This window comes from Ranitomeya variabilis, chromosome 5, assembly GCF_051348905.1.
Source record: "Ranitomeya variabilis isolate aRanVar5 chromosome 5, aRanVar5.hap1, whole genome shotgun sequence".
Classification (NCBI taxonomy): domain Eukaryota; kingdom Metazoa; phylum Chordata; class Amphibia; order Anura; family Dendrobatidae; genus Ranitomeya; species Ranitomeya variabilis.
The window spans coordinates 593,637,709-593,654,603 of NC_135236.1; the positions used below are offsets into that span (position 1 = coordinate 593,637,709).

Here is a 16,895-nt window from a genome sequence, read left to right on the forward strand (position 1 = left end):
TGATTCTTTCAACAGTCTTTTCCTAAACAGAAATTAACACACTCATGAAAATACAAAATCATAAGAATTAGATCAAAGGGTTCTCAAAACCTCATAATACTGGCAGCAGGGGGATTTGAACCCACGCCTCCGAAGAGACTGGAGCCTTAATCCAGCGCCTTAAACCGCTCGGCCATGCTACCTAATGCATCATTAAAAGAGCTTCCTTAGAGTAAGTTTAGTGTATCTGACTACATTTTAAACTTGTGCATTGTGGAAAATGGATAGGTCTCTAAACAAAAAGGAAAAAGCAATGATTCTATCTTTTGTCTTTTCCAAAAAAGCAAAGCACGCACTCATACAAATTTATGCTAATTTTTCTATTAGCAAAATCATAAATATAAGCTGGAAAGGTTTTCAAAACCTCAATATGTTGGCAGCAGTGGGATTTGAACCCACGCCTCCAAAGAGACTGAAGCCTAAATCCAGCGCCTTAGACCACTCGGCCATGCTACCTTAAACAGCATGGTTAATTAAGCTTCCTTAGAGAAAGTGAAGTACATTTGACAACATTTAAAATTAGTACATTTTGGAAAATGGGCATGTCTCTAAACATTAGGCAAAAACAAAGATTCTATCAACGGTCTTTATCTTAACTGAAAACTGCTAAATCATACAAATACAAAAGAAGATTATATCACATGCTAATTTGCATGCTAGCAAAATCATAAGAATAAGTACAAAAACATTTCAAGATCTCATTATACTGGCAGCAGTGAGATTAAAGCATATGCTAATTTTGCATGTTAGCATAATTATAAGAATGAGATAAAAAGGTTTAAAAGAACTCATACTAGTGGCAGCAGTGGGATTTGAACTCACAAGTCTGTTGGTATATGGGTAAGTCTCTTAACAATAGGAAAAATCAATGATTCTTTCAACTGTCTTTTCCTAAACAGAAATTAACACACTCATGAAAATACAAAATCATAAGAATTAGATCAAAGGGTTCTCAAAACCTCATAATAATGGCAGCAGTGGGATTTGAATGGGCATGTCTCTAAACATTAGAAAAAAGCAAGGATTCTTTCAACAGTCTTTATCTGAACTGAAAACTGGAAAATCATGCAAATACAAAAGAAGATTAAATCACACGCTAATTTGCATGTTAGCAAAATCATAAGAATAAGTACAAAAACATTTCAAGATCTCATAATACTGGCAGCAGTGGGTTTAAAGCATATGCTAATTTTGCATGTTAGCATAATTATAAGAATAAGATAAAAAGGTTTAAAAGAACTCATACTAGTGGCATTTGAAACCACAAGTCTGTTAAAATTTAGGTAAGTCTCTAAACAATAGGAACAATCAATGATTCTTTCAACTGTCTTTTCCAAAACAGAAATGCACACACTCATGAAAATACAAAATACTCAGAATTAGATCAAAGGGTTCTCAAAACCTCATAATACTGGCAGCAGTGGGATTTTAACCCACACCTCCGAAGAGACTGGAGCCTTAATCCAGCGCCTTAGACCGCTCGGCCATGCTACCTAATGCATCATTAAAAGAGCTTCCTTAGAGTAAGTTTAGTGTATCTGACTACATTTTAAACTTGTGCATTGTGGAAAATGGATAGGTCTGTAAACAAAAAGGAAAAAGCAATGATTCTATCTTTTGTCTTTTCCAAAAAAGCAAAGCACGCACTCATACAAAAATATGCTAATTTTTTCTATTAGCAAAATCATAAATATAAGCTGAAAAGGTTTTCAAAACCTCAATATGTTGGCAGCAGTGGGATTTGAACCCACGTCTCCAAAGAGACTGAAGCCTAAATCCAGCGCCTTAGACCACTCGGCCATGCTACCTTAAACAGCATGGTTAATTAAGCTTCCTTAGAGAAAGTGAAGTACATTTGACAACATTTAAAATTAGTACATTTTGGAAAATGGGCATGTCTCTAAACATTAGGCAAAAACAAAGATTCTATCAACGGTCTTTATCTTAACTGAAAACTGCTAAATCATACAAATACAAAAGAAGATTATATCACATGCTAATTTGCATGCTAGCAAAATCATAAGAATAAGTACAAAAACATTTCAAGATCTCATTATACTGGCAGCAGTGAGATTAAAGCATATGCTAATTTTGCATGTTAGCATAATTATAAGAATGAGATAAAAAGGTTTAAAAGAACTCATACTAGTGGCATTTGAACTCACAAGTCTGTTGGAATATGGGTAAGTCTCTTAACAATAGGAAAAATCAGAGATTCTTTCAACTGTCTCTTCCTAAACAGAAATTAACACACTCATGAAAATACAAAATCATAAGAATTAGATCAAAGGGTTCTCAAAACCTCATAATAATGGCAGCAGTGGGATTTGAATGGGCATGTCTCTAAACATTAGAAAAAAGCAAGGATTCTTTCAACAGTCTTTATCTGAACTGAAAACTGGAAAATCATGCAAATACAAAAGAAGATTAAATCACATGCTAATTTGCATGTTAGCAAAATCATAAGAATAAGTACAAAAACATTTCAAGATCTCATAATACTGGCAGCAGTGGGTTTAAAGCATATGCTAATTTTGCATGTTAGCATAATTATAAGAATAAGATAAAAAGGTTTAAAAGAACTCATACTAGTGGCATTTGAACCCACAAGTCTGTTAAAATTTAGGTAAGTCTCTAAACAATAGGAACAATCAATGATTCTTTCAACTGTCTTTTCCAAAACAGAAATGCACACACTCATGGAAATACAAAATACTCAGAATTAGATCAAAGGGTTCTCAAAACCTCATAATACTGGCAGCAGTGGGATTTGAACCCACGCCTCCGAAGAGACTGGAGCCTTAATCCAGCGCCTTAAACCGCTCGGCCATGCTACCTAATGCATCATTAAAAGAGCTTCCTTAGAGTAAGTTTAGTGTATCTGACTACATTTTAAACTTGTGCATTGTGGAAAATGGATAGGTCTCTAAACAAAAAGGAAAAAGCAATGATTCTATCTTTTGTCTTTTCCAAAAAAGCAAAGCACGCACTCATACAAAAATATGCTAATTTTTCTATTAGCAAAATCATAAATATAAGCTGGAAAGGTTTTCAAAACCTCAATATGTTGGCAGCAGTGGGATTTGAACCCACGCCTCCAAAGAGACTGAAGCCAAAATCCAGCGCCTTAGACCACTCGGCCATGCTACCTTAAACAGCATGGTTAATTAAGCTTCCTTAGAGAAAGTGAAGTACATTTGACAACATTTAAAATTAGTACATTTTGGAAAATGGGCATGTCTCTAAACATTAGGCAAAAACAAAGATTCTATCAACGGTCTTTATCTTAACTGAAAACTGCTAAATCATACAAATACAAAAGAAGATTATATCACATGCTAATTTGCATGTCTCTTAACAATAGGAAAAATCAATGATTCTTTCAACTGTCTCTTTCTAAACAGAAATTAACACACTCATGAAAATACAAAATCGTAAGAATTAGATCAAAGGATTCTCAAAACCTCATAATAATGGCAGCAGTGGGATTTGAATGGGCATGTCTCTAAACATTAGAAAAAAGCAAGGATTCTTTCAACAGTCTTTATCTGAACTGAAAAATGCAAAATCATGCAAATACAAAAGAAGATTAAATCACATGCTAATTTGCATGCTAGCAAAATCATAAGAATAAGTACAAAAACATTTCAAGATCTCATAATACTGGCAGCAGTGGGTTTAAAGCATATGCTAATTTTGCATGTTAGCATAATTATAAGAATAAGATAAAAAGGTTTAAAAGAACTCATACTAGTGGCATTTGAACCCACAAGTCTGTTAAAATTTAGGTAAGTCTCTAAACTAAAGTCTAAAACTGTCTTTTCCAAAACAGAAATGCACACACTCATGGAAATACAAAATATGGAAAATGGGCATGTCTCTAAACATTAGGCAAAAACAAAGATTCTATCAACGGTCTTTATCTTAACTGAAACTGCTAAATCATACAAATACAAAAGAAGATTATATCACATGCTAATTTGCATGCTAGCAAAATCATAAGAATAAGTACAAAAACATTTCAAGATCTTATAATACTGGTAGCAGTGAGATTAAAGCATATGCTAATTTTGCATGTTAGCATAATTATAAGAATGAGATAAAAAGGTTTAAAAGAACTCATACTAGTGGCAGCAGTGGGATTTGAACTCACAAGTCTGTTGGAATATGGGTAAGTCTCTTAACAATAGGAAAAATCAATGATTCTTTCAACTCTCTTTTCCTAAACAGAAATTAACACACTCATGAAAATACAAAATCATAAGAATTAGATCAAAGGGTTCTCAAAACCTCATAATAATGGCAGCAGTGGGATTTGAATGGGCATGTCTCTAAACATTAGAAAAAAGCAAGGATTCTATCAACAGTCTTTATCTGAACTGAAAACTGCAAAATCATGCAAATACAAAAGAAGATTAAATCACATGCTAATTTGCATGTTAGCAAAATCATAAGAATAAGTACAAAAACATTTCAAGATCTCATAATACTGGCAGCAGTGCGTTTAAAGCATATGCTAATTTTGCATGTTAGCATAATTATAAGAATAAGATAAAAAGGTTTAAAAGAACTCATACTAGTGGCATTTGAACCCACAAGTCTGTTAAAATTTAGGTAAGTCTCTAAACAATAGGAACAATCAATGATTCTTTCAACTGTCTTTTCCAAAACAGAAATGCACACACTCATGGAAATACAAAATACTCAGAATTAGATCAAAGGGTTCTCAAAACCTCATAATAATGGCAGCAGTGGGATTTGAATGGGCATGTCTCTAAACATTAGAAAAAAGCAAGGATTCTTTCAACAGTCTTTATCTGAACTGAAAACTGCAAAATCATGCAAATACAAAAGAAGATTAAATCACATGCTAATTTGCATGCTAGCAAAATCATAAGAATAAGTACAAAAACATTTCAAGATCTCATAATACTGGCAGCAGTGGGTTTAAAGCATATGCTAACTTTGCATGTTAGCATAATTATAAGAATGAGATAAAAAGGTTTAAAAGAACTCATACTAGTGGCAGCAGTGGGATTTGAACTCACAAGTCTGTTGGAATATGGGTAAGTCTCTTAACAATAGGAAAAATCAATGATTCTTTCAACTGTCTTTTCCTAAACAGAAGTTAACACACTCATGAAAATACAAAATCATAAGAATTAGATCAAAGGGTTCTCAAAACCTCATAATAATGGCAGCAGTGGGATTTGAATGGGCATGTCTCTAAACATTAGAAAAAAGCAAGGATTCTATCAACAGTCTTTATCTGAACTGAAAACTGCAAAATCATGCAAATACAAAAGAAGATTAAATCACATGCTAATTTGCATGTTAGCAAAATCATAAGAATAAGTACAAAAACATTTCAAGATCTCATAATACTGGCAGCAGTGGGTTTAAAGCATATGCTAATTTTGCATGTTAGCATAATTATAAGAATAAGATAAAAAGGTTTAAAAGAACTCATACTAGTGGCATTTGAACCCACAAGTCTGTTAAAATTTAGGTAAGTCTCTAAACAATAGGAACAATCAATGATTCTTTCAACTGTCTTTTCCAAAACAGAAATGCACACACTCATGGAAATACAAAATCCTCAGAATTAGATCAAAGGGTTCTCAAAACCTCATAATACTGGCAGCAGTGGGATTTGAACCCACGCCTCCGAAGAGACTGGAGCCTTAATCCAGCGCCTTAGACCGCTCGGCCATGCTACCTAATGCTTCATTAAAAGAGCTTCCTGAGAGTAAGTTTAGTGTATCTGACTACATTTTAAACTTGTGCATTGTGGAAAATGGATAGGTCTCTAAACAAAAAGGAAAAAGCAATGATTCTATCTTTTGTCTTTTCCAAAAAAGCAAAGCACGCACTCATACAAAAATATGCTAATTTTTCTGTTAGCAAAATCATAAATATAAGCTGAAAAGGTTTTCAAAACCTCAACATGTTGGCAGCAGTGGGATTTGAACCCACGCCTCCAAAGAGACTGGAGCCTAAATCCAGCGCCTTAGACCACTCGGCCATGCTACCTTAAACAGCATGGATAATTAAGCTTCCTTAGAGAAAGTGAAGTACATTTGACAACATTTAAAATTAGTACATTTTGGAAAATGGGCATGTCTCTAAACATTAGGCAAAAACAAAGATTCTATCAACGGTCTTTATCTTAACTGAAAACTGCTAAATCATACAAATACAAAAGAAAATTATATCACATGCTAATTTGCATGCTAGCAAAATCATAAGAATAAGTACAAAAACATTTCAAGATCTCATAATACTGGCAGCAGTGAGATTAAAGCATATGCTAATTTTGCATGTTAGCATAATTATAAGAATGAGATAAAAAGGTTTAAAAGAACTCATACTAGTGGCATTTGAACTCACAAGTCTGTTGGAATATGGGTAAGTCTCTTAACAATAGGAAAAATCAATGATTCTTTCAACTGTCTTTTCCTAAACAGAAACTAACACACTCATGAAAATACAAAATCATAAGAATTAGATCAAAGGGTTCTCAAAACCTCATAATAATGGCAGCAGTGGGATTTGAATGGGCATGTCTCTAAACATTAGAAAAAAGCAAGGATTCTTTCAACAGTCTTTATCTGAACTGAAAACTAGAAAATCATGCAAATACAAAAGAAGATTAAATCACATGCTAATTTGCATGTTAGCAAAATCATAAGAATAAGTACAAAAACATTTCAAGATCTCATAATACTGGCAGCAGTGGGTTTAAAGCATATGCTAATTTTGCATGTTAGCATAATTATAAGAATAAGATAAAAAGGTTTAAAAGAACTCATACTAGTGGCATTTGAACCCACAAGTCTGTTAAAATTTAGGTAAGTCTCTAAACAATAGGAACAATCAATGATTCTTTCAACTGTCTTTTCCAAAACAAAAATGCACACACTCATGGAAATACAAAATACTCAGAATTAGATCAAAGGGTTCTCAAAACCTCATAATACTGGCAGCAGTGGGATTTTAACCCACACCTCCGAAGAGACTGGAGCCTTAATCCAGCGCCTTAGACCGCTCGGCCATGCTACCTAATGCATCATTAAAAGAGCTTCCTTAGAGTAAGTTTAGTGTATCTGACTACATTTTAAACTTGTGCATTGTGGAAAATGGATAGGTCTCTAAACAAAAAGGAACAAGCAATGATTCTATCTTTTGTCTTTTCCAAAAAAGCAAAGCACGCACTCATACAAAAATATGCTAATTTTTCTATTAGCAAAATCATAAATATAAGCTGAAAAGGTTTTCAAAACCTCAATATGTTGGCAGCAGTGGGATTTGGACCCACGCCTCCAAAGAGACTGGAGCCTAAATCCAGCGCCTTAGACCACTCGGCCATGCTACCTTAAACAGCATGGTTAATTAAGCTTCCTTAGAGAAAGTGAAGTACATTTGACAACATTTAAAATTAGTACATTTTGGAAAATGGGCATGTCTCTAAACATTAGGCAAAAACAAAGATTCTATCAACGGTCTTTATCTTAACTGAAAACTGCTAAATCATACAAATACAAAAGAAGATTATATCACATGCTAATTTGCATGCTAGCAAAATCATAAGAATAAGTACAAAAACATTTCAAGATCTCATAATACTGGCAGCAGTGAGATTAAAGCATATGCTAATTTTGCATGTTAGCATAATTATAAGAATGAGATAAAAAGGTTTAAAAGAACTCATACTAGTGGCAGCAGTGGGATTTGAACTCACAAGTCTGTTGGAATATGGGTAAGTCTCTTAACAATAGGAAAAATCAATGATTCTTTCAACTGTCTTTTCCTAAACAGAAACTAACACACTCATGAAAATACAAAATCATAAGAATTAGATCAAAGGGTTCTCAAAACCTCATAATAATGGCAGCAGTGGGATTTGAATGGGCATGTCTCTAAACATTAGAAAAAAGCAAGGATTCTTTCAACAGTCTTTATCTGAACTGAAAACTGGAAAATCATGCAAATACAAAAGAAGATTAAATCACATGCTAATTTGCATGTTAGCAAAATCATAAGAATAAGTACAAAAACATTTCAAGATCTCATAATACTGGCAGCAGTGGGTTTAAAGCATATGCTAATTTTGCATGTTAGCATAATTATAAGAATAAGATAAAAAGGTTTAAAAGAACTCATACTAGTGGCATTTGAACCCACAAGTCTGTTAAAATTTAGGTAAGTCTCTAAACTAAAGTCTAAAACTGTCTTTTCCAAAACAGAAATGCACACACTCATGGAAATACAAAATCCTCAGAATTAGATCAAAGTGTTCTCAAAACCTCATAATACTGGCAGCAGTGGGATTTGAACCCACGCCTCCAAAGAGACTGGAGCCTAAATCCAGCGCCTTAGACCACTCGGCCATGCTACCTTAAACAGCATGGTTAATTAAGCTTCCTTAGAGAAAGTGAAGTACATTTGACAACATTTAAAATTAGTACATTTTGGAAAATGGGCATGTCTCTAAACATTAGGCAAAAACAAAGATTCTATCAACGGTCTTTATCTTAACTGAAAACTGCTAAATCATACAAATACAAAAGAAGATTATATCACATGCTAATTTGCATGCTAGCAAAATCATAAGAATAAGTACAAAAACATTTCAAGATCTCATAATACTGGCAGCAGTGAGATTAAAGCATATGCTAATTTTGCATGTTAGCATAATTATAAGAATGAGATAAAAAGGTTTAAAAGAACTCATACTAGTGGCAGCAGTGGGATTTGAACTCACAAGTCTGTTGGAATATGGGTATGTCTCTTAACAATAGGAAAAATCAATGATTCTTTCAACTGTCTTTTCCTAAACAGAAATTAACACACTCATGAAAATACAAAATCATAAGAATTAGATCAAAGGGTTCTCAAAACCTCATAATAATGGCAGCAGTGGGATTTGAATGGGCATGTCTCTAAACATTAGAAAAAAGCAAGGATTCTTTCAACAGTCTTTATCTGAACTGAAAACTGGAAAATCATGCAAATACAAAAGAAGATTAAATCACATGCTAATTTGCATGTTAGCAAAATCATAAGAATAAGTACAAAAACATTTCAAGATCTCATAATACTGGCAGCAGTGGGTTTAAAGCATATGCTAATTTTGCATGTTAGCATAATTATAAGAATAAGATAAAAAGGTTTAAAAGAACTCATACTAGTGGCATTTGAACCCACAAGTCTGTTCAAATTTAGGTAAGTCTCTAAACTAAAGTCTAAAACTGTCTTTTCCAAAACAGAAATGCACACACTCATGGAAATACAAAATCCTCAGAATTAGATCAAAGGGTTCTCAAAACCTCATAATACTGGCAGCAGTGGGATTTGAACCCACGCCTCCGAAGAGACTGGAGTCTTAATCCAGCGCCTTAGACCACTCGGCCATGCTACCTAATGCATCATTAAAAGAGCTTCCTGAGAGTAAGTTTAGTGTATCTGACTACATTTTAAACTTGTGCATTGTGGAAAATGGATAGGTCTCTAAACAAAAAGGAAAAAGCAATGATTCTATCTTTTGTCTTTTCCAAAAAAGCAAAGCACGCACTCATACAAAAATATGCTAATTTTTCTATTAGCAAAATCATAAATATAAGCTGAAAAGGTTTTCAAAACCTCAATATGTTGGCAGCAGTGGGATTTGAACCCACTCCTCCAAAGAGACTGGAGCCTAAATGCAGAGCCTTAGACCACTCGGCCATGCTACCTTAAACAGCATGGTTAGTTAAGCTTCCTTATAGAAAGTGAAGTACATTTGACAACATTTAAAATTAGTACATTTTGGAAAATGGGCATGTCTCTAAACATTAGGCAAAAACAAAGATTCTATCAACGGTCTTTATCTTAACTGAAAACTGCTAAATCATACAAATACAAAAGAAGATTATATCACATGCTAATTTGCATGCTAGCAAAATCATAAGAATAAGTACAAAAACATTTCAAGATCTCATAATACTGGCAGCAGTGAGATTAAAGCATATGCTAATTTTGCATGTTAGCATAATTATAAGAATGAGATAAAAAGGTTTAAAAGAACTCATACTAGTGGCATTTGAACTCACAAGTCTGTTGGAATATGGGTAAGTCTCTTAACAATAGGAAAAATCAATGATTCTTTCAACTGTCTTTTCCTAAACAGAAACTAACACACTCATGAAAATACAAAATCATAAGAATTAGATCAAAGGGTTCTCAAAACCTCATAATAATGGCAGCAGTGGGATTTGAATGGGCATGTCTCTAAACATTAGAAAAAAGCAAGGATTCTTTCAACAGTCTTTATCTGAACTGAAAACTAGAAAATCATGCAAATACAAAAGAAGATTAAATCACATGCTAATTTGCATGTTAGCAAAATCATAAGAATAAGTACAAAAACATTTCAAGATCTCATAATACTGGCAGCAGTGGGTTTAAAGCATATGCTAATTTTGCATGTTAGCATAATTATAAGAATAAGATAAAAAGGTTTAAAAGAACTCATACTAGTGGCATTTGAACCCACAAGTCTGTTAAAATTTAGGTAAGTCTCTAAACTAAGGTCTAAAACTGTCTTTTCCAAAACAGAAATGCACACACTCATGGAAATACAAAATCCTCAGAATTAGATCAAAGGGTTCTCAAAACCTCATAATACTGGCAGCAGTGGGATTTGAACCCACGCCTCCGAAGAGACTGGAGTCTTAATCCAGCGCCTTAGACCACTCGGCCATGCTACCTTAAACAGCATGGTTAATTAAGCTTCCTTAGAGAAAGTGAAGTACATTTGACAACATTTAAAATTAGTACATTTTGGAAAATGGGCATGTCTCTAAACATTAGGCAAAAACAAAGATTCTATCAACGGTCTTTATCTTAACTGAAAACTGCTAAATCATACAAATACAAAAGAAGATTATATCACATGCTAATTTGCATGCTAGCAAAATCATAAGAATAAGTACAAAAACTTTTCAAGATCTCATAATACTGGCAGCAGTGAGATTAAAGCATATGCTAATTTTGCATGTTAGCATAATTATAAGAATGAGATAAAAAGGTTTAAAAGAACTCATACTAGTGGCAGCAGTGGGATTTGAACTCACAAGTCTGTTGGAATATGGGTATGTCTCTTAACAATAGGAAAAATCAATGATTCTTTCAACTGTCTTTTCCTAAACAGAAATTAACACACTCATGAAAATACAAAATCATAAGAATTAGATCAAAGGGTTCTCAAAACCTCATAATAATGGCAGCAGTGGGATTTGAATGGGCATGTCTCTAAACATTAGAAAAAAGCAAGGATTCTTTCAACAGTCTTTATCTGAACTGAAAACTGGAAAATCATGCAAATACAAAAGAAGATTAAATCACATGCTAATTTGCATGTTAGCAAAATCATAAGAATAAGTACAAAAACATTTCAAGATCTCATAATACTGGCAGCAGTGGGTTTAAAGCATATGCTAATTTTGCATGTTAGCATAATTATAAGAATAAGATAAAAAGGTTTAAAAGAACTCATACTAGTGGCATTTGAACCCACAAGTCTGTTCAAATTTAGGTAAGTCTCTAAACTAAAGTCTAAAACTGTCTTTTCCAAAACAGAAATGCACACACTCATGGAAATACAAAATCCTCAGAATTAGATCAAAGGGTTCTCAAAACCTCATAATACTGGCAGCAGTGGGATTTGAACCCACGCCTCCGAAGAGACTGGAGTCTTAATCCAGCGCCTTAGACCACTCGGCCATGCTACCTAATGCATCATTAAAAGAGCTTCCTGAGAGTAAGTTTAGTGTATCTGACTACATTTTAAACTTGTGCATTGTGGAAAATGGATAGGTCTCTAAACAAAAAGGAAAAAGCAATGATTCTATCTTTTGTCTTTTCCAAAAAAGCAAAGCACGCACTCATACAAAAATATGCTAATTTTTCTATTAGCAAAATCATAAATATAAGCTGAAAAGGTTTTCAAAACCTCAATATGTTGGCAGCAGTGGGATTTGAACCCACGCCTCCACCAAAGAGACTGGAGCCTAAATCCAGCGCCTTAGACCACTCGGCCATGCTACCTTAAACAGCATGGTTAGTTAAGCTTCCTTATAGAAAGTGAAGTACATTTGACAACATTTAAAATTAGTACATTTTGGAAAATGGGCATGTCTCTAAACATTAGGCAAAAACAAAGATTCTATCAACGGTCTTTATCTTAACTGAAAACTGCTAAATCATACAAATACAAAAGAAGATTATATAACATGCTAATTTGCATGCTAGCAAAATCATAAGAATAAGTAAAAAAACATTTCAAGATCTCATAATACTGGCAGCAGTGAGATTAAAGCATATGCTAATTTTGCATGTTAGCATAATTATAAGAATGAGATAAAAAGGTTTAAAAGAACTCATACTAGTGGCAGCAGTGGGATTTGAACTCACAAGTCTGTTGGAATATGGGTAAGTCTCTTAACAATAGGAAAAATCAATGATTCTTTCAACTGTCTTTTCCTAAACAGAAATTAACACACTCATGAAAATACAAAATCATAAGAATTAGATCAAAGGGTTCTCAAAACCTCATAATAATGGCAGCAGTGGGATTTGAATGGGCATGTCTCTAAACATTAGAAAAAAGCAAGGATTCTTTCAACAGTCTTTATCTGAACTGAAAACTAGAAAATCATGCAAATACAAAAGAAGATTAAATCACATGCTAATTTGCATGTTAGCAAAATCATAAGAATAAGTACAAAAACATTTCAAGATCTCATAATACTGGCAGCAGTGGGTTTAAAGCATATGCTAATTTTGCATGTTAGCATAATTATAAGAATAAGATAAAAAGGTTTAAAAGAACTCATACTAGTGGCATTTGAACCCACAAGTCTGTTAAAATTTAGGTAAGTCTCTAAACTAAGGTCTAAAACTGTCTTTTCCAAAACAGAAATGCACACACTCATGGAAATACAAAATCCTCAGAATTAGATCAAAGGGTTCTCAAAACCTCATAATACTGGCAGCAGTGGGATTTGAACCCACGCCTCCGAAGAGACTGGAGCCTTAATCCAGTGCCTTAGACCGCTCGGCCATGCTACCTAATGCATCATTAAAAGAGCTTCCTGAGAGTAAGTTTAGTGTATCTGACTACATTTTAAACTTGTGCATTGTGGAAAATGGATAGGTCTCTAAACAAAAAGGAAAAAGCAATGATTCTATCTTTTGTCTTTTCCAAAAAAGCAAAGCACGCACTCATACAAAAATATGCTAATTTTTCTGTTAGCAAAATCATAAATATAAGCTGAAAAGGTTTTCAAAACCTCAATATGTTGGCAGCAGTGGGATTTGAACCCACGCCTCCAAAGAGACTGGAGCCTAAATCCAGCGCCTTAGACCACTCGGCCATGCTACCTTAAACAGCATGGTTAATTAAGCTTCCTTAGAGAAAGTGAAGTACATTTGACAACATTTAAAATTAGTACATTTTGGAAAATGGGCATGTCTCTAAACATTAGGCAAAAACAAAGATTCTATCAACGGTCTTTATCTTAACTGAAAACTGCTAAATCATACAAATACAAAAGAAGATTATATCACATGCTAATTTGCATGCTAGCAAAATCATAAGAATAAGTACAAAAACATTTCAAGATCTCATAATACTGGCAGCAGTGAGATTAAAGCATATGCTAATTTTGCATGTTAGCATAATTATAAGAATGAGATAAAAAGGTTTAAAAGAACTCATACTAGTGGCAGCAGTGGGATTTGAACTCACAAGTCTGTTGGAATATGGGTAAGTCTCTTAACAATAGGAAAAATCAATGATTCTTTCAACTGTCTTTTCCTAAACAGAAACTAACACACTCATGAAAATACAAAATCATAAGAATTAGATCAAAGGGTTCTCAAAACCTCATAATAATGGCAGCAGTGGGATTTGAATGGGCATGTCTCTAAACATTAGAAAAAAGCAAGGATTCTTTCAACAGTCTTTATCTGAACTGAAAACTAGAAAATCATGCAAATACAAAAGAAGATTAAATCACATGCTAATTTGCATGTTAGCAAAATCATAAGAATAAGTACAAAAACATTTCAAGATCTCATAATACTGGCAGCAGTGGGTTTAAAGCATATGCTAATTTTGCATGTTAGCATAATTATAAGAATAAGATAAAAAGGTTTAAAAGAACTCATACTAGTGGCATTTGAACCCACAAGTCTGTTAAAAATTAGGTAAGTCTCTAAACTAAAGTCTAAAACTGTCTTTTCCAAAACAGAAATGCACACACTCATGGAAATACAAAATCCTCAGAATTAGATCAAAGGGTTCTCAAAACCTCATAATACTGGCAGCAGTGGGATTTGAACCCACGCCTCCGAAGAGACTGGAGCCTTAATCCAGCTCCTTAGACCGCTCGGCCATGCAACCTAATGCATCATTAAAAGAGCTTCCTTAGAGTAAGTTTAGTGTATCTGACTACATTTTAAACTTGTGCATTGTGTAAAATGGATAGGTCTCTAAACAAAAAGGAAAAAGCAATGATTCTATCTTTTGTCTTTTCCAAAAAAGCAAAGCACGCACTCATACAAAAATATGCTAATTTTTCTGTTAGCAAAATCATAAATATAAGCTGAAAAGGTTTTCAAAACCTCAATATGTTGGCAGCAGTGGGATTTGAACCCACGCCTCCAAAGAGACTGGAGCCTAAATCCAGCGCCTTAGACCACTCGGCCATGCTACCTTAAACAGCATGGATAATTAAGCTTCCTTAGAGAAAGTGAAGTACATTTGACAACATTTAAAATTAGTACATTTTGGAAAATGGGCATGTCTCTAAACATTAGGCAAAAACAAAGATTCTATCAACGGTCTTTATCTTAACTGAAAACTGCTAAATCATACAAATACAAAAGAAGATTATATAACATGCTAATTTGCATGCTAGCAAAATCATAAGAATAAGTAAAAAAACATTTCAAGATCTCATAATACTGGCAGCAGTGAGATTAAAGCATATGCTAATTTTGCATGTTAGCATAATTATAAGAATGAGATAAAAAGGTTTAAAAGAACTCATACTAGTGGCAGCAGTGGGATTTGAACTCACAAGTCTGTTGGAATATGGGTAAGTCTCTTAACAATAGGAAAAATCAATGATTCTTTCAACTGTCTTTTCCTAAACAGAAACTAACACACTCATGAAAATACAAAATCATAAGAATTAGATCAAAGGGTTCTCAAAACCTCATAATAATGGCAGCAGTGGGATTTGAATGGGCATGTCTCTAAACATTAGAAAAAAGCAAGGATTCTTTCAACAGTCTTTATCTGAACTGAAAACTAGAAAATCATGCAAATACAAAAGAAGATTAAATCACATGCTAATTTGCATGTTAGCAAAATCATAAGAATAAGTACAAAAACATTTCAAGATCTCATAATACTGGCAGCAGTGGGTTTAAAGCATATGCTAATTTTGCATGTTAGCATAATTATAAGAATAAGATAAAAAGGTTTAAAAGAACTCATACTAGTGGCATTTGAACCCACAAGTCTGTTAAAATTTAGGTAAGTCTCTAAACTAAGGTCTAAAACTGTCTTTTCCAAAACAGAAATGCACACACTCATGGAAATACAAAATCCTCAGAATTAGATCAAAGGGTTCTCAAAACCTCATAATACTGGCAGCAGTGGGATTTGAACCCACGCCTCCGAAGAGACTGGAGCCTTAATCCAGTGCCTTAGACCGCTCGGCCATGCTACCTAATGCATCATTAAAAGAGCTTCCTGAGAGTAAGTTTAGTGTATCTGACTACATTTTAAACTTGTGCATTGTGGAAAATGGATAGGTCTCTAAACAAAAAGGAAAAAGCAATGATTCTATCTTTTGTCTTTTCCAAAAAAGCAAAGCACGCACTCATACAAAAATATGCTAATTTTTCTGTTAGCAAAATCATAAATATAAGCTGAAAAGGTTTTCAAAACCTCAATATGTTGGCAGCAGTGGGATTTGAACCCACGCCTCCAAAGAGACTGGAGCCTAAATCCAGCGCCTTAGACCACTCGGCCATGCTACCTTAAACAGCATGGTTAATTAAGCTTCCTTAGAGAAAGTGAAGTACATTTGACAACATTTAAAATTAGTACATTTTGGAAAATGGGCATGTCTCTAAACATTAGGCAAAAACAAAGATTCTATCAACGGTCTTTATCTTAACTGAAAACTGCTAAATCATACAAATACAAAAGAAGATTATATCACATGCTAATTTGCATGCTAGCAAAATCATAAGAATAAGTACAAAAACATTTCAAGATCTCATAATACTGGCAGCAGTGAGATTAAAGCATATGCTAATTTTGCATGTTAGCATAATTATAAGAATGAGATAAAAAGGTTTAAAAGAACTCATACTAGTGGCAGCAGTGGGATTTGAACTCACAAGTCTGTTGGAATATGGGTAAGTCTCTTAACAATAGGAAAAATCAATGATTCTTTCAACTGTCTTTTCCTAAACAGAAACTAACACACTCATGAAAATACAAAATCATAAGAATTAGATCAAAGGGTTCTCAAAACCTCATAATAATGGCAGCAGTGGGATTTGAATGGGCATGTCTCTAAACATTAGAAAAAAGCAAGGATTCTTTCAACAGTCTTTATCTGAACTGAAAACTAGAAAATCATGCAAATACAAAAGAAGATTAAATCACATGCTAATTTGCATGTTAGCAAAATCATAAGAATAAGTACAAAAACATTTCAAGATCTCATAATACTGGCAGCAGTGGGTTTAAAGCATATGCTAATTTTGCATGTTAGCATAATTATAAGAAT

General features: G+C 33.6%; 11 non-coding genes across 11 annotated transcripts; all 11 read right to left on the reverse strand.

The window, feature by feature from the left end:
* Window positions 1-2,794: 2,794 nt before the first annotated feature.
* On the reverse strand, window positions 2,795-2,876 carry TRNAL-AAG (transfer RNA leucine (anticodon AAG)). The gene has a single exon. It is a non-coding gene; the product is annotated as a tRNA-Leu (tRNA).
* Window positions 2,877-3,107: 231 nt separating this feature from the next.
* On the reverse strand, window positions 3,108-3,189 carry TRNAQ-UUG (transfer RNA glutamine (anticodon UUG)). Its single transcript has one exon. It is a non-coding gene; the product is annotated as a tRNA-Gln (tRNA).
* Window positions 3,190-5,677: 2,488 nt separating this feature from the next.
* TRNAL-AAG (transfer RNA leucine (anticodon AAG)) lies at window positions 5,678-5,759 on the reverse strand. Its single transcript has one exon. It is a non-coding gene; the product is annotated as a tRNA-Leu (tRNA).
* Window positions 5,760-5,990: 231 nt separating this feature from the next.
* TRNAL-UAG (transfer RNA leucine (anticodon UAG)) lies at window positions 5,991-6,072 on the reverse strand. The gene has a single exon. It is a non-coding gene; the product is annotated as a tRNA-Leu (tRNA).
* A 2,283-nt stretch (window positions 6,073-8,355) lies between these two features.
* Window positions 8,356-8,437, reverse strand: TRNAL-UAG (transfer RNA leucine (anticodon UAG)). Its single transcript has one exon. It is a non-coding gene; the product is annotated as a tRNA-Leu (tRNA).
* Window positions 8,438-9,378: 941 nt separating this feature from the next.
* Window positions 9,379-9,460, reverse strand: TRNAL-AAG (transfer RNA leucine (anticodon AAG)). Its single transcript has one exon. It is a non-coding gene; the product is annotated as a tRNA-Leu (tRNA).
* Window positions 9,461-10,705: 1,245 nt separating this feature from the next.
* TRNAL-AAG (transfer RNA leucine (anticodon AAG)) lies at window positions 10,706-10,787 on the reverse strand. Its single transcript has one exon. It is a non-coding gene; the product is annotated as a tRNA-Leu (tRNA).
* A 941-nt stretch (window positions 10,788-11,728) lies between these two features.
* Window positions 11,729-11,810, reverse strand: TRNAL-AAG (transfer RNA leucine (anticodon AAG)). The gene has a single exon. It is a non-coding gene; the product is annotated as a tRNA-Leu (tRNA).
* A 1,570-nt stretch (window positions 11,811-13,380) lies between these two features.
* TRNAL-UAG (transfer RNA leucine (anticodon UAG)) lies at window positions 13,381-13,462 on the reverse strand. Its single transcript has one exon. It is a non-coding gene; the product is annotated as a tRNA-Leu (tRNA).
* Window positions 13,463-14,716: 1,254 nt separating this feature from the next.
* TRNAL-UAG (transfer RNA leucine (anticodon UAG)) lies at window positions 14,717-14,798 on the reverse strand. The gene has a single exon. It is a non-coding gene; the product is annotated as a tRNA-Leu (tRNA).
* Window positions 14,799-16,052: 1,254 nt separating this feature from the next.
* TRNAL-UAG (transfer RNA leucine (anticodon UAG)) lies at window positions 16,053-16,134 on the reverse strand. Its single transcript has one exon. It is a non-coding gene; the product is annotated as a tRNA-Leu (tRNA).
* Window positions 16,135-16,895: the final 761 nt, after the last annotated feature.